The sequence below is a fragment of the Aquarana catesbeiana genome, linkage group LG10 (genome assembly GCF_042186555.1).
Source record: "Aquarana catesbeiana isolate 2022-GZ linkage group LG10, ASM4218655v1, whole genome shotgun sequence".
NCBI lineage: Eukaryota > Metazoa > Chordata > Amphibia > Anura > Ranidae > Aquarana > Aquarana catesbeiana.
Genome location: NC_133333.1, coordinates 244,378,710 through 244,405,802, shown reverse-complemented (window position 1 = coordinate 244,405,802; position 27,093 = coordinate 244,378,710). Strand labels below are relative to the sequence as shown.

Genomic DNA, 27,093 nt, shown 5'->3' with positions numbered 1-27,093 from the left:
ATTTTTTGTTGGACTGATTACTGACCTGTCTGGTAAGCACTCCCATGTCCCACTCCACTGTCCCTGTACGTTACAGACCTCAGACCCCTGTTAGACTCCTACTTTCTGCTCAGTAATTAAAACGGAACTTTACCCAACAGATAAAATCACTGGAGTAAAGGTGAGTGTAGTTCCTCTGTAAAAAAAAATTGGATACAGGGACTGTGCCATATGTTACCGTGTACACAGCAAGTAGGCTCAAATTGTAAGCCCCTCCCACTGCTAGAGCCACCTCCTAGCTGCATTGCCGGGTGACCTTGTGGGCTGACCCGTCCAATCACGTGGCTAGACTTCCAGAGCACATAGGAAGATGGGGCAAAGTAATATGCGGGACAGAACACCATAATAAAGAAGGAAATTAGACTTGAATGCAGACTGGTAATCATTGTCTTTGGCTTGTATTTTATGTTTAATCTGATTTTCTTATAGTTTCACGTTCTGCCTGTATATGAAAGCACAACCCATTTTTAATATGTATTATTTTGTTCTTTAGATTTGAAGATAATGTTTTGATGCTCTGATTACCCTAAGAACACACATAAAGCTCCACATAAAGGTAAGACTTTACTATGTTTAATGCAGAATGCTTTTTTTTTGGGGGGGGGGGGGGGGGCCTTATACCTCATGACTTCCTAGCCCTTCGTTACCTGTTAAAGCCGAACTTTATGATAAGAAAATATTGTCTAAAGGCGAGTCATGTGTATTCTTTGTGAATCTTGATGTGCTTTGACCATTTCTTCCAGATCTGTGCAGTAATCCAGTGTGAGACTTTCCTGTAATAAAGACCGCTCACTTCTGCTCTCCCTCCTTGTGCAGGATGACTGGTCTTGTCTCCGCCCCCCCTCCTGTAGTTTTCTGCAGACAGCCTGCAGTGGGTGGAGCCTGCTGAGCCCCTCCCACGCCTCTTCTCTCTGCACAGGCTAGGTTGGTGCAGCACAGTGATGAGGTCACGGTTACTTTTACAAGGTGATTTCCAAAGGCACTTGGTGCCAACAAAGTGGATGAACATCCTTTGTGGCTGTTAAGGAACATATTTGAATGAACATTTTGTGCAGGGAGTTCAACTTCAAAGACACATTTTGTAGGAAAGTTTCCTTACCCTTTAAACTAAATTGAAGAAATTTTCTGGTTTTTAGCAATTCTTTGTGTTTTTGTTACACATATTGCCTGGAATTGCTGTTTAAAGTGGAACTTTACTCATAAAAACGTGATGAAAAATAATGTTCTTTAGCAAGGAACATACATTACACCTTAATAATTATGCTACCAAAATTAGTTTGTGCTGTAAATTGCCGCCAGCATTGCTCCTGTTTCTTCTTGCCGGAGGCGGCCATTTTGTTGAAGCCCAGAACCCCTGAACAGCTGTAAATCATAAAGCGGAACTAAACCCGTCGATTTAATGGTTTCAAAAAACAGTTACATTACTGGAAAGCAGGGATTGCTAGTTGTCACATTTGCTTGTATCCTCAACCAAACTGTAAAACCATCAAGTGCCCGGTGTCATAACATGTGCAGCACCATGGCAGTTGCAGATCAAACAGAAGCAGCTTCCTTGGCTATAAAGGATAGGAGGGTTTAAATCAACTTTAAAGCTGTCAGCAGATCGGCCTCTACAAACTCAGCAGTGCCTAAAAATGGAGAGTGACTGAGCATGTGCAGAGCAGGGTGGGACAGTGTATTACTGGGTTTTAAACAGCATAGGCACTTATTTTTAATGTCTTACATATCTATAGGAGCCAGCCTGAAGTGATCTATCTTTTTGCCGAAAGTTCCACTTTAATGCGTGTTTTTATGTATGTTATACTGAGTTTTATGCGCCTACGTGCAATGATGCGGTGCTGGATGGGGACTCCAATAAAAACTATGGGGGGTTATTCACTAAAATCTGGTGCAGCTCTGCATAGAAACCAGCTTCAGGCCACGTTCACACCTATGCGAATTAGATGCGGACTACCCCGCATCCAATTCACATAGCAGGAGAATGTGACTGGCTCCCTATGGAGCCGGTTCACATACCTCCGTTGCGGCTGCGGAGTGCACTGCACAAAAACGCTGTGCGTCTTTGCCTCCGTTTCAGGGCCGAATTCAGGCATAGAATCGGCCCTGATCCGTCCCTGAAACGGGGAACAGGGACGCACAGTGCTCCTGTGCGATCCGCAGCAGGTTACAGTGTGAACCTGACCTCAAGGTTTTATTGCCAAAGATTAATTGAATAAACTGAAGTTAGGAGCTGATTGGCTACCATGCACAGTTGCTGCAGATTCTGAGTGCTCCAGTTTTAGTAAATCCCCCCCCCAGGGGTCTGTTTAGAGTGACCCTTGGTGTTTCACCAAAGCCCCACAATGGTGCTCCTAAAAAAAAAAAAAAAAAAAAAAAAAAAGTAAAAAAAAAAAATAAATACAAAATATTGTAAAAAATTATTTAAAAATCTGTAAAATGTAAAATAAAAATAAAAAACTGCTGACACCATCCACCGCCCTACTGACACCAATCTCTGCCCTACTGGCAAAGACCACTGCTGTACTGACTGAAACCATCCACTGTCACACTGACACCAACCTCTGCCCTGCTGACATGCCCACTGCTCTACTGACACCATCCATGTTTTAATACATTTTAAACTTTATTTAAAAGAGTGAATTTACTAAACCAAAAAAAAAAAAATAGACTGCGCATTTGCAAAGTGCAATTTTACTCTGCAAGAGCAGTTGCTCCAGAGCTTAGTAAATGAGGAGGAGCCTTGCTGACTTCCATCATCCAATCATGTGCAAGCAAAAATCCATTCTTTTTTATTTTCCTTGCACGTGATTGGAAATTCTTTGCAAACTGAACCTTTACCTCATTTATCAAGCTCTGGAGCAACTGCACTTTTCAAAGTGCACAGACTCTTTGCATAGCTCCCCACTGTCCCTGATTTCGAGGGACTGTCCCTGATATGGAGCAATGTCCCTCTGTCCCTCATTCCTCCTCATTTGTCCCTCTTTTTGGTCTGATCTATATAATTGTATATAAAATGCACTTTTTATTTATCAAAAAGTGTTTCCCAGCACTAAGTGCCGGTTCACACAGGGGCGGCACGACTTGCAGGTCGCCTCAGCGAGGCGACCTGCAAACGACTTCCGAGGCGACTTGCAAAACGACTTCTGCATAGAAGTCTATGCAAGTCGCCTCAAGTCGCCCCCAAAGTAGTACAGGAACCTTTTTCTAAGTCGGAGCGACTTGCGTCGCTCCTATTAGAACGGTTCCGTAGCACAGAACGGGAGGCGACTTGTCAGGCGACTAGGTCGCCTGACAAGTCGCCCCTGTGTGAACCGAGCCTAAACCTTTCATCTGATTTCTAAATTGCTGCATTTGTAAATTACAAAAGCCAATATAAAGGAATATTAGTGGTATAAAAAGCATTTGGGGTTTTACCAATCTTGTTTGTTTTTTTTTGTACAATTCTCCTTTAAGGGGGCGTGGCAAGGGGTGTGTCCTATGCCTGCATACTTTTGCTGATAGGTGTCCCTCATTCCCATCTCAAAAAATTGTTAAGTATGCCTTCGCCTTTAGTAAATCAACCCCCTGATGTCTCATTTTTGAGATGGGGAAAGGGACTGAGAGGAGAGATTCCCCGCTCCCTTTCTCTGCATGACTCAGCTGCACTGGACAGCGAATGAATAGGAAGTGCTGAACAACTTCCTGTTCATGCACAAACTGAAGCATAGTAAACTGTGTTTTACTATGCTTCGGTTATGAATGAACGCAGTGAGTGATTGGTACAGATCAGAAAAGGAAAGGGGCCTGTAAATGATATTTACCGGCCCTTCCCCACTCTCCATTCTGAAATAAGCCTCGCAGCAGCCAGCAAAAGAGGAGGGGAGGGAGACCAGCAGTGTTGTGGGGTCTGGGGGGGGGTGAAACAGGATGCTCGAGCAGCAGGGGAAATCTGTGCCACACAGGGTGATAAGGGTGGGCCTTGGCCCACCCTTGGTTCTTACGCCTATGCCTTTGGGGTGAACTGAAACACTGGTTGTGAGCCAGGTCTTCTCATCCAACATCAGTACCTGACCTTACAAATTTTCTTTTGGCTCAATGGGCACAGTCCAGATATAAAATGGCAAAGTCTTGTGGAAAGCCTTCCCAGAAGAGTAGAGGTAGATGACGTGGCAAAGGGGGTTGGTGGTAGGCAAGTCCATAATAAGGGCCATCATTTTGGAGTGGGATTTCCAACAAGCTCGTACAGGTGAAATAGTCAGGTATTCACAAACTTTCACCACTATACATACCTGCACAGCATGAATACATGAGAATGCATTCAAAAAGCCACCAGCATGAGTGGTCACAGTTGCAGAATAGAACTTTGAATACGATTGGTTGCTGCGAGGTAGCACAGAAGTTGCAGAATGTGCCTAGTTGCCAGTTTTAAGAGCAAGTTTGCTGTACGTTCCTGGCAATACGGGTGCCGCTCTCTTGATTGGGAGGCTTGCCAGGCCATTTCTATGCAAGAAGCAGCATTAATATTGATGTGCTGTCAGCTAATTTCCGCCAGTGGCAGCGGCATACAAATACCATTACAGCGTAATTAGTCAGCATCAAGCTGAGCTCTGATTGAAGAAAACTCTGTCACATTTCACCTACCTGCTCTGTTCTTATTCTGTCAGTCAATCCATTAAATCAGGAGATCATCCTTCTTCTGTAAGACTCATTCCGGGACTGCATTCCTCTAGCAGAATCTCTGGTGTCAGTCCCGAAGATTTATGACTTAGTGTTCATTGGTAATTCACCACGAAGAGCTGTTATTGTCATCCATTGCAATCAATGAGATGATCCCATACTAAAAACAAAAATCACATTAAACTATTAGATAAGCACCTGAACGACCACAACATACAGGGATACACAAGGTAATACTGACATATAATCACACACATAGGTTGGACTTGATGGTCTTGTGTCTTTTTTCGACCTCACCTACTATGTAACTGTGTAACCTTTTTTCGAAACTGAGATAAATAGTTTTAAAATAAAAAGTTTGCCTAGAGTTGAACATTGTGCGGCACAAACTCGTAGATAGCAATGGGAATCTTTGGCCTGGGAAGCCAACGCAACCAACCTTGTTATGGTGGATACAGATTTCTGTGGCCTAAAGTAAGTATGCCGTGCAAAATGTGTGCATTGACTGATTGGTGGGGGTGTTCCTAAATTAAATGGTTTCTTGGGACGCCCCTCTTCTTCACATCTTCCAACACCACCTTCCTTTGTAGCATTTGGCCACATGATATCTCCAGAGCGATATCCGTAAGGTACGTTGGCATGGACCATAAGGTGAGTACGTGGATTGAAAACTGGCTACAAGGGCAAGTTCAGAGGGTGGTGATAAATGGGGAGTACTCAGAATGGTCAGGGGTGGGTAGTGGGGTCCCCCAGGGTTCTGTGCTGGGACCAATCCTATTTAATTAATTCATAATCGACCTGGAGGATGGGATAAACAGTTCAATCTCTGTATTTGTGGACGACACTAAGCTAAGCAGGGCAATAACTTCTCCGTGGCATGTGGAAACCTTGCAAGTAGATCTGAACAAATTAATGGGGTGGGCAACTACATGGTAAATGAGGTTTAATGTGGAAAAATTTTAAATAATGCATTTGGGTGGCAAAAATATGAATGCAATCTACTCACCGGGGGGAGGACCTCTGGGGGAATCTAGGATGGAAAAGGACCTGGGGGTCCTAGTAGATAGTAGGCTCAGCAATGGCATGCAATGCCAAGCTGCTGGTAACAAAGCAAACAGAATATTGGCATTAAAAAGGGGATTAATTCCAGAGATAAAACGATAATTCTCCGGCTCTACAAGACTCTGGTCCGGCCTCACCTGGAGTATGCTGTCCAGTTCTGGGCACCAGTCCTCAGGAAGGATGTACTGGAAATGGAGCGAGTAGAAAGAAGGGCAACAAATCTAATAAAGGGTCTGGGGAATATTAGTTATGAGGAAAACTTGCAAGCACTGAACTTATTCTCTCTGGAGAAGAGACGCTTGAGAGGGGATAAGATTTCAATTTACAAATACCATACTGGTGACCCCACAATAGGGATAAAACTTTTCGGTAGGGGGTTTAATAAGACACGCGGCCACTCATTAAAATTAGAAGAAAAGAGGTTTAACCTTAAACTACGTAGAGGGTTCTTTACTGTAAGAGCGGCAAGGATGTGGAATTCCCTTCCACAGGCGGTGGTCTCAGCGGAGAGCATCGATAGTTTCAAAAAAATATTAGATAAGCACCTAAACGACCGCAACATACAGGGGATATACAATGTAATACTGACATATAATCACACACATAGTTTGGACTTGCTGGACTTGTGTCTTTTTTCAACCTCTCACCTACTATATGTAATCTCAGATTAAGAAAAAAGCATCCAAGAGGTGCTGAAACTTTGATGGGAGTTGATACAAAATAGTGAGAGGAGAAAAACGATCCCCCTTTTGTGTTTGGTGGGCAGTACCACCGCCAAAAGCAACCCACTCAAGCGAATGGGGCCATAGCACAACTGCCGTGCAATCACGTGCAATACACATTGTTGAGACACTGTGGTGCACCATTTACAGGGTTAAAACCAGTGGTGAAGAGTACAGCAATAACAGCCACATGTCTAACCATAGCACAGGAGGGGCATTCTTCCCACTGGCCACAATAGCAAGAAGCATTTTTAGCCCTGATCCTCAATAAACTTGTTTTAGCAGGGATTCCCCAAGACCTGAAAGTTATTTCAAATGTTCCTCTGGGGTTAAGAAAGTCTAGCTTAGAAAGACCAGCTCAGCAATTTAGTATTCCTGGAAATACTTTTTCTATCTTATTACAACACATTTGCAACTATGGTAGCCAGGGCTGCTATTAGAAATCACGGGCCCCATACAGCCTACCTCCAACCTCGGTGAGGGTGTGTGACCCAGACCCCACTACATGAACAAATCACTCATTCAAGTGGCCAGAGTACCAATGTGTTGTTGTTCAGTCGTTTAGTTGTGTCTGACTCTTCGTGACCTCATGGACCATAGCGCGCCAGGCTTTTCTGTCTTCCACTGCCTCCCGGAGCTTGCTTAACTCCATGTTCATTGTTTCGATAATGATATCTATCCATCTTGTTTCTGTCGTCCTCTTCTCCTTTTTCCTTCCATGTTTCCCAGCATCGGGGTCTTTTCCAATGAGTCCTTTATTTGCTTTAGGTGGCCAAAGTATTTGAGTTGAAGCTTCAGGATCTGTCCTTCCAGTGAATATTCAGGGTTGATTTCCTTCAAGATTGACTGGTTTGATCTTCTTGCCGTCTGAGGGACTTTCAAGAGTCTTCTCCAACACCATAGTTCAAAAGCATCAATTCTTTGATGTTCAGCCTTCCTTATGGTCCAACTTTCACAGCCATAGGTTACTTCTGGGCATACCATTTGACTATATGGCACTTTGTCGGAAGGGTGATGCCTCTGCTTTTTATAACGTTGTCTTGGTTCGCCATTGCTTTCCTCCCAAGAAGCAAGCGTCTCTTAATTTCATGGCTACAGTCACCACCTGCCATGATCTTGGAGCCTAATGCCGCGTACACACGGGTGGACTTTTCGACCGGACTGGTCCGACAGACTTTCCGACAGACTTTCCGACAGACTTTAGACAGACTTTTGACGGACTTTTGAATGAACGACTTGCCTACACACGATCACACCAAAGTCCGACGGATTCGTACGTGATGACGTACGACCGGACTAAAATAAGGACGTTGACAGCCGGTAGCCAATAGCTGCCCTAGCGTGGGTTTTCGCCCGTCAGACTAGCATACAGACGAGGGGATTTTTCGACCAGACTCGAGTCCGTCGGAAAGATTTGAAGCATGTTTCAAATCTAAAGTCTGTCAGATTTTCGACTGGAAACGTCCGCTGAAGGTCCGATGAAGCACACGATCGGATTGTCCGCCGGACTCGGTCCGTCGGACCAGTCCAGTTGAAAAGTCCGCTCGTGTGTACGCAGCATAGGGGAATAAAATCTGTCACCAATGTGAATGAGCCCTTAATTATGTTTTAGGTTAAATTTAAGGTTTAGCTTAATTATATTTTAAAGTTTTAATAGCCTGGCAGGGGAGGGGGGGTGGACACTTTGGTGAAATAGCTGGGGTCTAAACCCCAGATCCCTGATGTCCCAATTTTGAGACAGAGAAAGTGATTGAGGACACAAATTCCCAATTCTTTCTCTGCAGCCTCAGCTGCTAGAGTATGAACAGGAAGAACTTTATACAGAGGCTCCCTGTTCATTCACAAACTGAAGCATAGTAAAGACAGGGGGAGCACAGGGGGATCAAAGATGCAGATGTAGAGGATCCTGGACAAGAAAGGGAGTGATTGGAGCGGCGGAAGGGGGGGCAATTCCTGATACCGATCCTTCAGTGGCTCGCCCCGCAGCAGCTGACAGTTGACAGGAGGGAGAGGAGGAGAAGCCAGCTGTGCTATAGGGAGGGGGAACTGCCTGCACCAGAAAGCTGGTCACATTATCTCAACAGGGGGCCGGGGCCCATACAGGAGGTACGGTGCCAGACCCTTATCAGTGGCCCTTATAGTAGCATGCCCCGTTATATCCATACATTTTTTTACCAGTTGCTTTGCTGCTATGCTATTGCTTGCCAGTGCTGGGACAAGATCATCTAGAGCCCAGGGCAATCATGTCAAATTGCGCACCCACCAGGATCCCCCCCCAGGATTATTTGTCAGCAACAACCTCCCTCAAAAAAAATCCCTCTTCCTTGCAAAAATCGCCTACCCTTCAAATTTCTCTGAGCACAAATCCTCACCCCCTACTCCAAATCCCACCTCCCAACACAAATTTCCCTCCCCAATCCCCCATCCTAGCATAAATTCCCTCCCAATCCCCCCTACTAGCACAAATCCATCTCCCCAAAAAAAATCCCCCTCCTAGCACAAATCCCCCCCCCATATTACTTTCTCTAGCACAAACCCCCCAAATCCCCCATCCTAGCACAAATCATCTTCTCCCATCTCCGCTCTCAACACAAATCCCCCCCAAATCCCCACTCCTAGCACAAATCCCCAAATTTCCTCTCCTAAAACAATTCTTACCTCTTGCCGTCCCCCCAAATCCCCCCTCCCAACACAAATCCCCTCCCTCCCCGATTTCCTTGTGGTGTCCCCAAGCCTCACATGATACCACAGTGCCAAGGGCAGCCAGCCCCCTCCCCCCGCCGACCCCTTGTCCCGGCTCTTTTGCTTGGCCTAGAAGAACAATATCTCAAAATAAATTCTAAGAAAAGAACGTTTCTCTAATTCAGCCCTCATTACTAAGAATTTTAGTGGTTGCTCCCTCTGTTTTGGTGGCCTCAACTATTTGTCCCACTTTGCCTTCCATCAAAACGACTGCTAAGCCTATATTATCCACACAGAACTGGTTTAGCATACCGAAATACATTTATGTCATAAATGTAAAGTCCTTGAAATAGCGAGATTCCCTCGCGGGCTCTGTGGCCTGTACAAACTTCAGTCCTCATTGTCCTTTCCCAAACAATTTTCATCTTAAGCAGCAAGTGAATGTTTTGCTGAAAGCCTCCCCCGCAGCTGTCGATAGGATTTCATTCCTTTAGCCGTTTACTATTTTCGATAGGGCTGTTAACGGTGTGATTTAGAGATCAGCCGCGTAATAAATCGTTTCATATTTTGGGCCTTTTCTTTTTTTCAGCCTACTTTTCAGATCTCGCCCCTGAGGCTTAGCGTGGTGTTTGAGACATGTCAGCACCGTGTCCCTCGGCTCTCCGTCATGTCAAAGCTTTGCCTAATCCCTCGCCCACCCAGAGACGGCTGCTACCAGCACAACCAAGTACCTGTTTGTGATATGAAACACAGCCCAGCCTAATAATCTTTTCCAGATGTGTCCGATTCCTATAACAAGGGCTACCTTCTACCCCAATATCTCCTCCACTTCACTTTTACAAATATTTCCCGATTAATATTTTCTGGCTTCAATTTACTCCAAAATGTTCTTGTTGTTATTAAAGCGTGGACTTACACTATTTTCCACTGTGCATAGATTGGGATGCAGAGGGCCCTTGAAATAAAAAGGACCTTATAGTTTACAGGTATGTCGAATTATGAAGACTATGGAAAATTTCTGTTTGATATTACTGTACCTCCTAATTGTCCTTCCTCAAGAGGGAATCCTCTTTTCTGAAACCAAATCCCCCTGTGCCTCTCTGCTCTACGATACTTAATTTAGGTTTGATGTAGAGACCTGTATAAATGTAGCACTACCACCCCCCCACCCCCCACCCCCGCAGGAGCCGCTTGGTTGATTGGGCTACTTGTTCTTTGCTGTGCCTCTCTACTCTATAGTTCTGCATTTAGGTTTGATGTAGAGATCCGTATAAAGGTAGCGGTACACCCCCCCCTCAAAGAAGCCGCTTGGTTATTTGGGTTCCCTGTACTTTGCTGTGCCTCTCTACTCTATGGTTCTTCATTTAGGTTTGATGTAGATATCTGTATAAATGTAGCGCTGCCCCCATCAGGAGGTGCTTGGCTTGGCTGATTGGGTTCTCTGTTCTTTGCTTTGCCTCTCTACTCTATGGTTCTTCATTTAGGTTTGATGTAGAGATCAGTATAAATGTAGCTTTAAATCCCCCCCCCCCCCCCCCCCGCAGGAGCCGCTTGGTTATTTGGGTTCCCTGTCCTTTGGTCCTTTGCTGTGCCTCTCTACTCTATGGTTCTTCATTTAGGTTTGATGTTGAGATCTGTATAAATGTAGCGCTGACCCCCACAAGAGCCACTTGGTTTATTGGGTTCCCTGTTCTTTGCTGTGCCTCTCTACTCTACGGTTCTTGAATTAGGTTTGATGTAGAGATCTGTATAAATGTAGCGCTGCCCCCTCGCAGGAGCCGCTTGGTTATTTGGGTTCCCTGTTCTTTGCTATGCCTCTCTACTCTACGATACTTCAATTAGGTTTGATGTAGAGATCTGTATAAATGTAGCGCTGCCCCCGGCAGGAGGCGCTTGGCTTGGCTGATTGGGTTCTCTGTTCTTTACTGTGCCTCTCTACTCTACGGTTCTTCAATTAGGTTTGATGTAGAGATCTGTATAAATGTAGTGTCCCCCCCCCCACCGCAGAAGCCACTTGGTTATTTGGGTTTCCTGTCCTTTGGTCCTTTGCTATGCCTCTCTACTCTATGGTTCTTGATTTAGGTTTGATGTTGAGATCTGTGTAAATGTAGTGCTGCCCCCTGCAAGAGCCACTTGGTTTATTGGGTTCCCTGTGCTTTGCTGTGCCTCTCTACGGTTCTTCAATTAGGCCCCTTTCACACTGGGGCGGTTTGCAGGCGTTATTGCGCTAAAAATAGCACCTGCAAACCGCCCCTAAACAGCCTCCGCTGTTTGTTCAGTGTGAAAGCCCGAGGGCTTTTACACTGAAGCGGTGCGCTGGCAGGAGAAGAAAAAATCTCCTGTCAGCCGCATCTTTGGAGCGGTGAAGGAGCGGTGTATTCACCGCTCCTAAACCGCTCCTGCCCATTGAAATCAATGGGACAGCGCGGCTATACCCCGGTAATACCGCAGCTATAGCCGCGATATACGAGGGGTTTTAACCCTTTTTCGGCCGCCAGCGGGGGGATTAAAACCGCACCGCTAGCGGCCGAATACCGCGGTAAAACAGCGCTAAAAATAGCGCTGTTTTACCGCCGACGCCCCCTACCGGCCCAGTGTGAAAGGGGCCTAAGGTTTGATGTAGAGATCTGTATAAATGTATGTAGTGCTACCCAACCCCCTGCAGGAGCCGCTTGGTTAATTGGGTTACCTGTTGTTTGCTGTGCCTCTCTACTCTACGGTTCTTCATTTAGGTTTGATGCAGAGATCTGTATAAATATAGCGCAGCCCCCTGCAGGTGCCGCTTGGTAATTGGGTTCTCTGTTCTTTGCTGTGCCTCTCTACTCTACGGTTCTTCATTTCAATGATGTAGAGATCTGTATAAATGTAGCGCTGCCCCATGCAGGAGCCGCTTGGTTGATTGGGTCCTCTGTTCTGTGCCTCGACTCTGAATAACCTCAGCCCCTCTTGACACACCTGGTTGAATAAAAGTTACTACAAGTACGTAGAGGGACACGAGTATAGATACCTTTAACTCGGCTGTGAATTAGCACCAGGAAATTGATGCAAGACCGTTTAGTGGTTAATGAACTCAATGTATTGGTAGGGGTTATAGTAAATGGTGGTATAAGCATGAACGAGCAGATAGAGGGTAGATTGAGACACAGTCTGCCAGACAGTATAATATTCACTATGCCAAGGTAACTTAGACTACAGTTTTGTACCACAAGACTGGGATTAACTTATTAGTCAACAATATCAGCAACCAACAGAACATATAAGCAATAACTGTATTGTGAATAAGAACACTATAACTTATTTGGAGTTCACTGTAGGAAAATGACTAGTATATGGTGCAGTGACCCCTAAGAGGTAAAGTAAGAAATGGGCAAAGCTGGCTAAAATGGGGCCCAATTTTCTTGGTGGTGCACATGAGTACAGTTCCAGTCGGATGTGAATATACAATATATCTGTAAAGTGCTGCGTAAATTGACAGCGCTATATAACTACCTGCATTAAACAATAAATAATAAACCTTCAGGCAATGAGTAAGGCTATTAGATAGGTGTATAGTCAGTTTCCAAAAGGCTTAGTCTCTCTAGTAGCAGATCGTTATGGCCGCAAGGCCCTCTCACCAGACCCAGCAACACAGCAGCAGGGGCCCTTCTGGTCAGATTTCCGCTCTATTCTGGGTTGCCTTGGGTGACTATGGTCCTCAACACATTAAAGACTGTATCCTGGTAGTGGCTCAGTCCCTCAGCACACAGGTCGCAGCTCTGTACTCCCTGGTCCTCGGCACAGCAAAGGCTTCCCAATGGCTCAGTCCCTCTGTACTCTGATCCTCAGATGTGGGGACAGAGTGCTGTAGCAGGACCTTGTGGTCTCTCACCCTGCACTGCTCTCCCAGACCTCCGGTGAATTGCCCGGGAAAAGTCCTGAGTTCTACTTCTTTTTTATGCCGAGATCTGTGGGTGCTGTAGTTCAAAATCTATTGCTTGCGTTTTGCAGCGCTCTAAAGGGAACTACACGTCCCATGATCCTCTCCAGCCTCCCATGATTGGTCCACTGCTGCTCCTTGCCAGGAGGGAGGAGGAGCAGGGGATCCTACTGTTGGGAGGATGGGGAATGCAGCAGTTTGGGAGGAGAAAGCCCCCAACTGCACACACACAGGAGTCCTGGCGGCAGCAGCAGGTGAAGAGGAGGAGAACTTTTACTCTTTAAGGATACTTGCTCATCTACTCCTTCTTAACACATGGGTGGATGTCATTGCCACCAGGCCATCTTCTCCTCTTCCCCATTTCTAGTACTACCTTTTTGACTTTTGCTTATTTCCCACCATATATTTTCTGCAACACCCTCCAGGCACATCCTTTGTAAGCAAACAATGTTTGATTCATGTTCACTGTTTTAGTTTCCTTGGTGTTGTCTGTTTGTGCCCCATCTGGAATAGTTACCTTACCTTTTCCTCCATGTAAAGATCACTGAACATAGTATTGCTGCTCACCCAACTTGCACATCTAACTTAGCCATTGCTCTTTTGTTTATTATCACCCTTCTCTTTCCCAATCCCCTAGGGCACATGTGTCAAACACAAAACCCGCAGACCGAATATGGCCCATCAGGCCATCTCTTGTGGCCCTTGGACCTCTACTGTAGTTGTGGATCTGCCCTCGTCTCCACCTCACCTTTTCTCAGCAGTCAGGAACAGAGAGGTGGACAGAACTCCCCTGCCAGATCCTGCACTTCTCTGTGCTCTGCCCCCCCCCTGTCTCAGCCATTGGCAGCATAGAGGAGGACAGAATTCCTCTGCCATATCCTGCATCTCTCTGTGCAGCTGCAGCACCCCCTTGTCTCCACCTCTCCTGGTCTCAGCATTAAGCAGACTTCTGGCAGCTGATTTCACCCCTGGACCTCCTCCAGACCCTGCACTTACTGCTTCCCAGCTCCGCCCCCAGCATCTTCCTGGCAGCAGCACAAGGTAAGGGTGGTTAACTGTGATGTAAGGGAGGGTGGGGGATTTTTGACTTCTGATGGTGGGGGCTCTTGACATTCGATGTAAGCGGGAGGGGGTGGGGTGCTCTGGACATCTAGTCTTACAGTTACAACTGGCCCTTTGAGGGCAACCATAATGCGGATGCGACCTGTGGTGAAATTGAGATGGTCCCCCTTAGTACCAATCAGGATCCCACATACACGCAATTGTGCAGCAAGTTTAAAAAGTTTGCATTGCATGACTCCAGATCAACTTTCTTTGCAAACATTCTGCAAGTCTTCTGCAAATTCTGGTTCAGTTATGTTGTACAATAGACATCCCACCACAAGGGGTCACTGTGGCTGCATTAGCATGCTGTGGACTTGCAGAGCTCTTACTGTAGGCTCACCACTGCAACTTTGCTCTTGCTAGAGACTCGCCAGGCAAATTTGCTACAAATTAGAAAAGTGTCAACTAGAACTTGTGCTCTAAGTGCTCTGACAACTTGCCAGTGAAAATGTGCAGCAAGTTAACAAGACTTACAATTCAACACTGCCATAAATTTGTGGCATGTTATTCTTGCTATCTGGGATTGTTAATTTCTCTACATAGGAACCAGACTCTCGGAGTCACACCTGAAAGGTTAGACTTTAATTTTCTTCTTCCTGGACTGGCTTCGGCCCCAGTTCAAGAGGGGAGATTAACCTCCTATCACACATCCCTCTTCTCTAATATTCTTATTTTTCTTGTCTCTTTTACTGCCCGTTATCTCCTTTCCCCTCCACCCTCTTTTAGTGCCTTTCTTTCTTCCCTCTCCTTCAATTCCATCCAAACATATCTCATATCTCTATAATTTGCTCATTCTTGATACATATCCACAGGTGTCAAACTACATGTCCTGCTGGGAGTGAGAACTCAACATAACTCCATCCTAGAAGACTGTGAAAAATCACTTATCCTCACACATAGTCATTCCTCACCGGAGAAATACTGAAAAATTCTTGCCTGGTGATATTTCTGCACCGCAGAAATCTTCCATTTTCCCACTGAATCTCCAAATTGTTGCTGGAGATACTTCATTCATAGAGGCACCAAGTTTCACATACGGTGGAAGTGCTTCACAATTCACAGCTTTTGGAGTATCCATATACAGTGGAACCTCAGTTTGTGAGTAGCGCGGTAAACGAGCGTTTCGCAAACCGAGCACTGTATTTCTAAAAATCCTAACTCGGTTTGCGAGTGTTGTCTCGCAAAACGAGCAGGATTCAGGCCAAAAGCGGTGTGCGGTACTGCTTTTGGCCTGAGGTGGGGGGTGCCGGAGCCGAGCAGAGCCGAAAGTCGCCGATCGGCGCCGTTCGGAAATGCACGGAAAGGCACGAGGACAGTACGGCTGACCTCGGCAAACCTCGGAAAGGTTCGTGAAGGGAGTCTTTCCGAGGTTTGCCGAGGTCAGCCGAAGTGTCCTTTTTCAGCCGTTTCCGAGGCTCTCCAGCGCCCCCCACCTCTGGCCGCATGCGGTATTGCATCCCATTGAAGTCAATGCGGAGCGAATTATTTTCGTTTCCACTGACTTCAATGGGAAAACTCGCTTTGATATGCGAGTACATTGGATTACGAGCATTCTCCTGGAACAGATTATGCTCGTAATCCGAGGTTCCACTGTACTACAAAGTGACCAAAGTAACCGTCGCCCAAGGTTTTCCAATAACTATGTTTGGCAACACAGCTTAGGTGATTTTCATGGGCGTCCGCAGAACCTTTTTCAGGGGGCGGGGGGCATCATTTTAGGGTCACCCCTTTTTGACAATGTCATTATCACATTGTCATGGTCAGAGACAGCAGGCGTAGTACAGTCCCTAGGATAAGTAATGGATAATAGCCGACAGGCCCTCTTAACAGACCCAGCAAAACTACAGCAGTGATCCCTCCGGCTGGACGATCGCTCACTCTGGGTGTCTGGGGGCGATTCTGGTCAGTAGTGTAGCATGTCTGTATCCTGGCAGTGGCTCAGTTTTTCTCTCTCTGGTGCTGGGTAGCGTGGCTCTCTCTCTGGCGCTGGGTAGTGTGGCTCTCTCTCGCGCTGGGTAGCGTAGGTTTTCTCTCTGGTGCTGGGTAGCGTGGCTCTCTCTCTGGCGCTGGGTAGCGTGGCTCTCTCTCTGGCGCTGGGTAGTGTGGTTGTCTCTGGTGGCACGGAGTAGCGTGGCTCTCTCTGGTGACACTGGGCAGCGTGGCTCTCTCTCTGGCGCTGGGTAGCATGGTTGTCTCTGGTGGCGCTGAGTAGAATGGCTCTCTCTGGTGGCGCTGAGTAGCGTGGCTCTTTCTGGTGGAGCTGGGCAGCGTGGCTCTCTCTCTGGTGACACTGGGCAGCGTGGCTCTCTCTCTGGCTTCCGCCCAGCACACTCTTCTTTCTTTGTCCTGTAGCACTCACTGTCTCAGTTTTTTTCCCAGGCTACAGTCTCTCAATCTCGCTCCTGATCGAGCTGTAGCCTCCTTCCTGTGAAAAATGGGGCCGCCAATCTTTGGGACTACATGTTCCATGATGCTTTCCTCTACTAGTCTCCTTTGGTTGGCCCTCAGTTATGGCCAATGAGGAAGGAACATAGCGGGCAGGAAGCTGGGCGGGGAACCTGGTGAGAGCCGCCGTCTCTTCTTCCTGACGGGAAAAAGGGGGGGGGGGCGAGCGGGGGAAATCTCTGACAGCCCGCAGCTCGCCTTTCTCCTGACACAGCGCTGCTGAGTTCTCTGCTGGACTGAGCAGGAAAAAGAGCCACAGTCACACTACACTAATGGGGGTGCTTGACAGCACCTTGATGGTGTCACCCTGCTGGCTGCCTGCACCCCCATAGCGACGCCACTGTGCTGAATGTGCCGATCTGGTCCCTGATTCCGGGGGGGGGGCACTTGACCCCCCTTGCCCCTACCTGCGGATGCTCATGTTCCCTTTCCCTGCTAATCCCCAACCCCAATTCTCTTGCTTTTACCTTAATCTTTTTTCTCTCCTGACCTTCCCCATCTCCCCTGTTATCTTCTAACTTTCTTCCTGTAAAAAGGGGTGTCTGCTTTCAACGATTCCATGTTGTGTGCGGGGTCTACATGCCCTGCACATGGGGGTACCTTAAGCTCGGAGCACACTAATCAATGCCTGGGACCTGGAGGAGTCTGCAGTCATGTGAAGAATCTAACATTAAGGCAGTTCCCCGACTTAGAGATGAGCCTTCACTATGTGCATTAATAAAATACAGAGTTCCTCTGAAAGTGTTGTCCCTGTGCATGGTCACCAATCAGCTTCAAACTTCAGCTTTTTCAATTAAGCTTGGCCAATAAAACCTGGAACCTAAATGGCTACCATGCCAGATTCTTGACCTGCGTAGATAAGATGTCCAACCTTCATAAGACTGCCACCATTATCATACTCCAAAACCCGACCCACTTATCATTACCTACTTATTAACAAGACCACACTTGAACTCGAGTATAACTGGCCATAGCAGCCTTTTTATTCACAAATATTCAAAGATATATAAACATTTTAACCGTAACAGAAAATTCCAGAATATCAGTTGCTCCCCCCCGGTGGTCTTTGACGGCACTTCCCAACATAACTCCATTCCACTTCCATACTGCCGGCTTTTGTGTATTAGACCTCCAGCCGTGTCTCACCAGCTCAGAGACAAACCTATTCCCGCAGTGTCAACATGACCATCATCCAGTTAACCCGTGTTAACTGAGTACACCGTGGGCACATAGCACCGATGGGTCCCCCACACTTCCATCTCATAGGTTACTTGCCATCATCAAAGACCACCACCGCCATCTCCTTGCTGCCATGACATGTCCATTTGCACCTGAAATAAAGAAAAATTCAAACACAGGGAGGGTGGGTGGGAAACTGTTCCTATGACAAGCTCCCCTGCAGTGTTGCCTGGGTCACCCCCCTTGCTCCTTAAATAAACTAAACCCCACCTATTCCCATTTCTCCTCCAATCATTAATCCCCCACCTTTTCACTATTTTGTTAACCCATGCCGTTCCCTTATCACCTTATCATGCCGGTCCTCTGCTAGTCCTTTTCATTCCCTCGCTCCAGGCCTCTCTTTGCCCACCAGTTTTAGTAAATCAAGCCCTCTTTAACTTGTATGTTGCATTAGGAGGAATGTGCTGAGCCTGTGCTCACTACACCAATCCAGCTTACCTCTGCTACCGCACCCCCAGTAACAGAATGGGGTCCCATCGAGCACATAGCATGGACTTCATGCATGCTCAATAACTCTTTCACTTCCCTGCCCCATTGACCAGACCATAGATCTTCGTAATGTGGGTTCAGATCCAGTTGCTATTGGATGCTGACCACTAGGGAGGGAGCCTGACAACAACCCCCTCGATACCCAAGGACCTGTCACCTTACTAGATACCACGCCTAATGACTGGTTACTTCTGCCTTGAACTTGTGCTTGGTTACTCTTGGCAACTACACTCCTCTTCCTTGTCTTCACTTTTGGAGTGGTGTTTCTTCATACCCCATAGTGCTTTACCAGACCCAAGTTCTTTTTAATATGCCAGGGGCCACATGCACCCCTTTGAGTAACTTCAGACCAGACTTAGAACAGTTAAAGTAGAACTATAGGCAAAACTGGATAGAGCAAGGGAGTGTTATAAAACGTATCAGGCGCTAGTCCATCTTGGTATTCTCCATGACTTGAATGGATGTCTTCCGAAAACCTTGGTGCCTTCAGCGGCGCCAGGCAATTCCACACATACAGTAGGAAACAATAGAACCCGCCAGAACCCATGGACCTCAGCCATCCATCTTTTTTATAGCACAGGTGGGCTGGCTAGGACCAAAACTGAGCTGGCAACATTTAACCCTTTCTTCTAGCCTGGGCCAGCTGCTGACTCACTACATCTAAACAGAATTCAACCTGACTACATGCCCTTCTATTTATTCTACCAAGCATTTCATCTCCAATACATAGATTCTTCATCACATTCCTATCAATCAGACTGATGAAATTAGACCACTCTCAAACCATCTGTCATAGGTTTGGGATTTTTTTTTCATTTATATATTCCTCTTTCAATTATGCTATGACAATAAGTCAATGCACAACATAAAAATAAACAGATTATACCAAAAAGATAGATATAGGTCAATGAAGTTAATGCAAATCTCTAAGTTTCCTTTAAATGGCAAACTTGACCCCATCACTCCCACTGGCCAATAGACATGTGCTCTGCCGAAAAATGTGTTCGTTTTCGTTTCATTCGTTTTTTTGAGGGTTTTTTTTTTTTCGTTCTTCGGGTCATTCGTAAGTTCGAAAATTCGTAAATCTGTAAATTTGAAAATTCAGAAATTAGAAAATCCTCAAATAAGAATGAAAATCCCAAAATTTGAAAGAACAAAAATTTTAAATAATAACTAACTATTAAATTATAGTTATTGGAATTTCCTTTCAAATTTGGCTGTGAGTATCCAAAAAGTCGAAAACCCGAAAATTCTAAAATCTGAAATAATAAATAACTAATAATAACTAAACTATCACTAACTATTAAATTATAGGTATTGGAATTTTCTTTCAAATTTGGCTGTTAGAGAACATAACGAATACGAATTTATCCGAAGTTACGAATTTTCCGAAATAACGAATGCCGCATCTAAACAAATGTAACAGGATGAAGTAATAATAATAATAATAATAAAATGTTTATTATTATTATTATTGTTGTTATTTATCATTATTTATTTCTTACGTTCCATTCGTTTAGATATGTCAATCGTTATTTCGGATAATCCGTAACTTCGGATAAATTCGTATTTGTTATGTTCCCTAACAGCCAAATTTGAAAGAAAATTCCAATACCTATAATTTAATAGTTAGTGATAGTTTAGTTTATTATTAGTTAGTTATTATTTCAGATTTTAGAATTTTTGGGTTTTCCTTCTTATTTTCTGTTTTTTCGTTCTTTTGAATTCTCGTTCTTATTTTCAAATTTTCATATTTTTGAATTTCTGAATTTTCGAATATTCGAATTTATGAATTGACGAATTTACGAATTTTCGAATATTCCAATTTACGAATTTTTGAATATTCAAATTTATGAACGGGTTTTTGTTAATTCAGATATAGATAACTTATTATTAGTTAGTTATTATTTCAGATTTTCGAATTTTCGGATTTTCGTTCTTATTTTCGGATTTTCGTTCTTTTGAATTTTCGTTCTTATTTTCGAATTTTCGGATTTCAGAATTTCTGGATTTCTGTATTTTCGAATTTCAGAATGTTTGAATATTCAAATTTATGAATTAACGAATTTAAGAATTTTCGAATATACGAATATTCAAATTTACGAATTTTCGAATATTCAAATTTACAAATATTCGTAAAATTTGTTAAATGGGTTTTTGTTAATTCAGATATAGTTAACTTATTAATTGTGAACAACAAGTATTCTGCGCAGATAAACTGTTTAAAAACCCAGAGAAATGCTAGCTGACACTCAAGGATAACCCAGAACGCCTCGACAGATAATATACAGAATATAGTGCAGCTCAATGAAATTAAAATTAATTAGTAGTCCATAAAAACATCCAATGATGATAAAAAGTCCTGTATAAGAACAAACAGAGAGAGCCTCCTAAGGTGCAACAGTGGACAAGACAGTAAAGCGGTGATTGCAGCCCATCCACCACAGATACTCCAGCCTCTCACCTCCCAGACTCGACCTATAACAGGTCACACAGTTTTTGAGCCACACCAGGGGTACCGATCAAATACGGTCCAGCCGATAGTCTCCCCACACATAGGAACGAAAAGAAAGGGGCAATCTAGTGCTCTCCGTTTTAAAATTCATTGCATGGTGTAAACAAAAAGAAATCTACAAATACAGACCTCCAGCCAAGTGCAAGCAAACAAGCGTGTAAAACAAATGCTGGTTTCCAACCAGGAAGATGGCCGCGGGTGACGCCAGATGTGACTCCTCCCCCCGTACGCGTTACGTCCGTGTGTATATGGCTGCGTGTTTCCTATATTTCTTATAACACTTCATCCCTTGCTGGATAACTTATTATTAGATAGTTATTATTTCAGATTTTCAAATATTTTTTGAAATTTTGTTCTTATTTTCGGATTTTCATTCTTTTGAATTTTCGTTCTTATTAGAATTTTTCGGATTTTCGAATTTCCGGATTTTGAATTTTCTAATTTTTGGATATTCTAATTTACGAATTTACGAATTTTCGAATTTTCAAATATTCAAATTTCCGAATTTTTGGAAAAATTCGTTAAACAGGGTTTTCATTAATTTGGATATTTACGAATTAACTAATTTATCGAAATTCATTCAAACAATAATTCGGAATGAAACTAATTGCACATGTCTACCCGCCAAACCTTCCTGTAGGTCAATGAGCCATCACATTAAGAGGGAAGTTCTGACATGCGTGTTTGTGATGAATGTAATCTCTTTATGCATTTTTTTTCATATACTCAGTTTGAATTGACTATGTTTGTGACAGGTTTACTTTAATAAGACAGTGCAAAGATAATGAGGATGTGCAGAGGCTGGTAATGCCTAGCAATCAACCACCTTTCAATTTTTAACAGTCAAGACAATGAAGGATGATTTCGTAATGACGCTGATGGATTAGTGTGCTTTCCTCTTTGCCTTATTAAATAACTGTCAGATTTTATATCAGGAGGAAGCGCTGGAACCAGTTGAAGGCTGTCCAGAACGAAGTTCTTTCATTACAATATAGCATTCTTATTCTTACTATATGGGCAGTTCATTCGTGTTGGCTGCTGTTTGTTGAGGTCTTAGGGCCTATTCACTTTATTATGGCAGACCTTGGTACAGAGCAAAATCATATCGCCACAACAAAAACCAGTGGGATTAATTGGTGTTAAGAGCTGTATACTGTTAAGCCTCGTACACACAGATTTTCTGCAGACAAAACCTTAGACTTTTGTCCGAAGGCGTGTGCCTGGATTTTGTCTTGCATACAAACGGCAAGGAATTGTCAGCCAACAAACAGGAACGTAGTGACGTACTACGTGGTTTTTCAGCTCTTTAGCGCCACCCTTTGGGCTGCTTCTGCTAATTTTGTGTTAGTAGAAGTTTGGTGAGTGTTGATTCAGTTTGCGCTTTTCAGTTCGTTTTTGAACGGCCGTTCGTCAACCAGTCATGTTGTGGAATCGGTGGAGATAACGTGTTATTTATTATTGGCCTTGGAGTTATTGCTTTGACCCAAGTCCAGTCCAGGAACAGGAGGAGGAGGATTTCTTGGACCAAAAATTGGTTTCTTTATTAATCGTGACCAGTTATGTCATATGCCTTTGCTGCGGGAGCTCCAGGAGAATAATCCGGATGATTTTCGGAATTCTCTCCGGATGACGGACCCCTGCTTTCACCAACTCTTGGCATTGTTGACCTCCTATATTAAGAAGCAGGACACATGCATGAGGCTTTTATTTTATTTTTTGGTTGAATAATAATGATTTGATTTGGTATATTTTCTATATTTTTGGATGCATAGAATGCACTTTTTGGTTAAGTTCTATTGGCAGATAGCATGTCTAATTTTATTTATTTTTTTATTTTTTTAATGCACAATAAAAAAATTGTGGAGAATAATACTTGGCTATGTTTTTTACTTCAAATGACAGTTTGGGAGTCGGCAGTTACATTTAAAAAAATACAATGTAAAATGAACAAGGGACACCAACATAGTTGTATCTTTGATCTTAAAAACTACGGGATAATGGTGTTGTGGTAACTTACCCAAAAAAAAAAAAAAAACATAATAATATTATTCTTGATATCACTAGAAAAAAAAAGCCTTTGAAAATTTGTTTGCAATAACTCCATCAGTATCACCAGCAAAGCAGCTTCATTATCATCCCATTAAAGAAGAAGAGAATTGTGCGCTGCATTTGGAGATTTCATAATTTGCCGCGTCACGAATGTTAATTCTCCATTACGAACGCTAGTTTACAAGACCGACCGCTGCTGGCTCGTCCTTGCTTCCGAACATGCCTGTTTGTACTTTCAACTTGTGTACACACGCTCGGAAAATCCAACAACACACATTTGTCCGGGGGAAATTTTAAAACCTGCCATCCAACATTTGTAACCTGACAATTGCTCGGTCTTGCGACGCTGTACCCAAACACAATTTTTGTCCTTTTTATCCCCACAAATCGAGCTTTTTTTTGGTGGTATTTGATCACCTCTGCATTTTTTTTTTTTGCGCAATAAACCAAAAACGACTGACAATTTTGAAAACAAAAAACAATATTTTTTTTTACTTTCTCCTATAAAATATATCCAATAAAAAAAAAAAATCAATTTTCTTCATCAATTTAGGCAAATATGTATTCTGCTACATATTTTTGGTAAAAAAAAAAAAAATCCCTATAAGTGTTTATTGATTGGGGAAAAAAAAAAAAACAAGGAACGCCGCTCAGGTAGGTGAATCCAGATAAAGTGAAGTGTATTGAAGGACTCGTCTCAAAGGGTGCTCGCCGCGGCTCGCAATCTGCAAAAAGGAAGAAACGGCTGCACTCCAAGATGATGAATACGAGTCCTTCATTAATCCATGGACTCATATTCATCATCTTGATCATCTATTGACTGGTTTGCGCAAAAGTTATAGCGTCTTCAAATTATGGGATATATTTATGGAATTTTAATTAATTAATTATTTTTACTAGTAATGGCAGCGATCAGCAACCTATAGTGGGACTGCGATTTTGCGGAATTCAAGTTGGACGCTAACTGACACTTCTGACACTTTTTTGGGGACCAGTGACACTAATACAGTGATCAGTGATAAAGAAATATGCACTGTCACTGTACTAATGACACTGGCAGGGAAGGGGTTAACATCAGGGGCGATCAATGGGTTAACTGTGTGCCTAGCCAGTGTTTTAGTGTAGGGTGGGAGGTGCTTTTACTAGGGTACGACCTGGATCCATGCCTTCCCTACTGACAGAACGGGGATCTGCCTTGTTTACATAGGAAGATCACCGTTCTGCCTGTGTACCGAACGATCTGCAGGTGCCTGCGGACATCGAGTCTGCGGGACCCGCTGATTGGCTCCCACTGTATAGCACTGCAACTTGGACACATTATTTAGACAGGACTGTGGGTGTAGCTTCAAGGGGCCTGTGCCGCCTGTATTTTACTTCTGCAGCAGCTGAATGTTGGCTTCTCCTCCTCTCCCTCCTGCCGGCATTCAGCTGCTGCAGGAGGAAAATACAGGGGATCTGTTCTAGTAAACGCCTTCCTGTCCAGCTTCCTGTTCCTTCTGTTGCCCCGAGGTCCCGTGCGCTCCCTTTTGCACAAAAGTGACTGACGCCCAATATTCTTTTTCATTCCCTCCATTTTAGCCATTGACTCAGTGAAGGGAAAGGGGAGACCCATTAGAAGCAATTAAATTAATTTAACCACTTATTGACTGAGCCTCTTTTTTAGATGTGTTGTTTACAAGTTAAAAACATTTGTTTTTTGCTAAAAAATTACTTAGAACCCCCAAACATTATACATTTTTTTTCCTAACACCCTAGAGAATAAAATGGTGGTCGTTGTAATACTTTCTGTCACACCGTATTTGCACAGCGGTCTTACAAGCGCACTTTTTTTGGAAAAAACACACTTTTTTTTAAATTAAAAATAAGACAACAGTAAAGTTGGCCCATTTTTCTTTTTATATTGTGGAATATAATGTTACGCCGAGTAAATTGATACCCAGCATGTCACGCTTCAAAATTGCGCTCTCTCGTGGAATGGCGACAAACTTTTACCCTTAAAAATCCCCATAGGCGACAATTAAAAAATTCTACAGGTTGCATGTCTTAAGTTACAGAGGAGGTCTAGAGCTAGAATTATTGCTCTCACTCTACCGATCGCGGCGATACCTCACATGTGTGGTTTGAACACCGTTTTCATATGCGGGAGCTACTCACGTATGCGTTCGCTTCTGCACGCGAGCTCGTCCAAAAAATTTTTTCTTTCTTATTTATTTTACCTTTTTTTTTTTTTACATTTTTACACTGTTTTAAAAAAGAAATTAAAATTGTGTCACTTTTATTCCTATTACAAGGGATGTAAACATCCCTTGTAAAAGAAAAAAGCATGACAGGACCTCTTAAATAGGAGTTCTGGGGTCAAAAAGACCTCAGATCTCATATTTACATTAAAATGCAATAAAAAAAAATGTAAAAAATGTATCATTTAAAAAAATTTCAAAAGAAAAATGGCCCTTTAAGAGCTATGGGCGGAAGTGATGTTTTGACGTCGCTTCCGCCCTGCAATGATATGGAGACGGGGGTGGGGGCCATCTTCCCCTCACTCGTCTCCATGCCCAGCAAGTGAGAGGATGCGATCGCCTCCGCCGCTGCCGACAACTCTGGTACCGGATCGCGGCGAGGGGGGGGCTTCTCCCGCCACCGATAAAAGTGATCTCACGGCGAATCCGCTGCAGAGACCACTTTTATCTTAAACCGGACCGCCCACTGAAGACGATGAAACCGGGGTTATGGCAACTAGCTGCTGCCATAACAAGGATATCCTCCTTCAAAGTCATCACGTAAAACTGCGGTGGGCGGTCCGGAAGTGGTTTGTATTCAATTTAAATACATGAGGGGTATAAATAAGGTTCAGGAGGGCAATATCTTCAAGATGAAGCTAAGATCAAGGACACTGAAACATGACCTCAAACTATCAGCAGGGGACTTAAAAACTAATCTTATAAAGTATTAGTTTGCTAAAAGATTAGTTAATGTTTGGAATAGACTTACAGTAGAGTTAGGGAGTCAGAAAAAAAAATAAAAAAATAAGTTTAACATTTTAATTTAAATTAAACAATAAAAAACATTGGTACAGACTTGATTGACTACTTGGTCTATTTTCAGCCATCACTCTTTTTTGTTTCTATCATACAGGCAGAGCCACTGATAAGGCAGTACAACCAACCCTCCTGTACTGGGCCCAGGCCCCATCAGTTCAAAAGGGGGGTCCAGGCAACTGCAGAGCAGGAGAGCCAGTGTTTTGCCAAAACAGCCAACTTGGCAAAATCTCCAATTACGTCACTTTCGGTGAGTCTCCAGCAGCAGTAATTGCAGATTTCGACGACTTGGCTGTTTTCACAGACCACCGGCACCGTATACACTACGGTACGTGACGACTTGGGTGTTTTCAGAGAACATCTGCTAAGGAGGAAAAAAGTTGTTGATTATTAGTGGGCGGACTTACAATGTTTACTCATTATATGGTGTACCGTACTGTATACGCTGCCGGTGTTCTGTCAAAACAGGTAACTCGTCAAAATCTCCAATTACACCGGAAGTGACGTGCTTGGAGATTTTTGGCAAGTTGGCTGTTTTGGCAGAACACCGGCTGTACTGTCTTATTGCAGACACTGATCCTCTTCTGCCTTCCCCTGCAACGCTACAAGTGGTTCTAACACTTGAATCCCTTCCATCTGCTCTCTGGGCCCCCCTGTGTGCTCCTTTCCCCTGCAGTCCTGCTGGCTTCCTTCTTCTCAGGATGGAGAGCAGGGGAAGGAGCCGGTAAATAACTAATTTATTGGCCCCTTCCTTTCCTGAATGAACACAGTGAGTGATCGGTACCAATCACTCCTGTGTCCATTCATCATTAAAGCATAGTAAATGGTGTTTATTATGCCTCTGTCTGTGAATGGGCAAGAAGCTTCAGGGAGCTTCCAATTCATTCATTTTCACAACTGAGGCTGCAAAGAAAGAGACTGATAAATCTATGTCCTCAGTCACTTCCAGCCGGGGCGGGGGGGGGTTTGGGTCGTCAGGTAGGCTGTATGGGGCCTTGTGATTTCTAACAGCAGCTCTGCATACAGGAGCTTTTAGTTGTAATTTAAAGCGGTTGTATACCCCGCTTTCACATTTCTACCTACAGTTAAGCCTATAATAAGGCCTATAATAAGGTTTACCTGTAGGTAAAATTAATATCA

At 44.0% G+C, this 27,093-nt stretch overlaps 1 protein-coding gene across 4 annotated transcripts in view; it reads left to right on the top strand.

Annotated features, from left to right (window-relative positions):
- Positions 1–27,093, top strand: part of PKNOX2 (PBX/knotted 1 homeobox 2) — a 763,496-nt gene that overhangs the window by 401,222 nt on the left and 335,181 nt on the right. For all 4 annotated transcript variants that reach the window (XM_073603571.1, XM_073603573.1, XM_073603570.1 and 1 more), the window contains exon 3: positions 533–595. The gene's annotated coding sequence lies outside the window, so the exon portion shown is untranslated. The remainder of the gene's footprint in view (positions 1–532; positions 596–27,093) is intronic.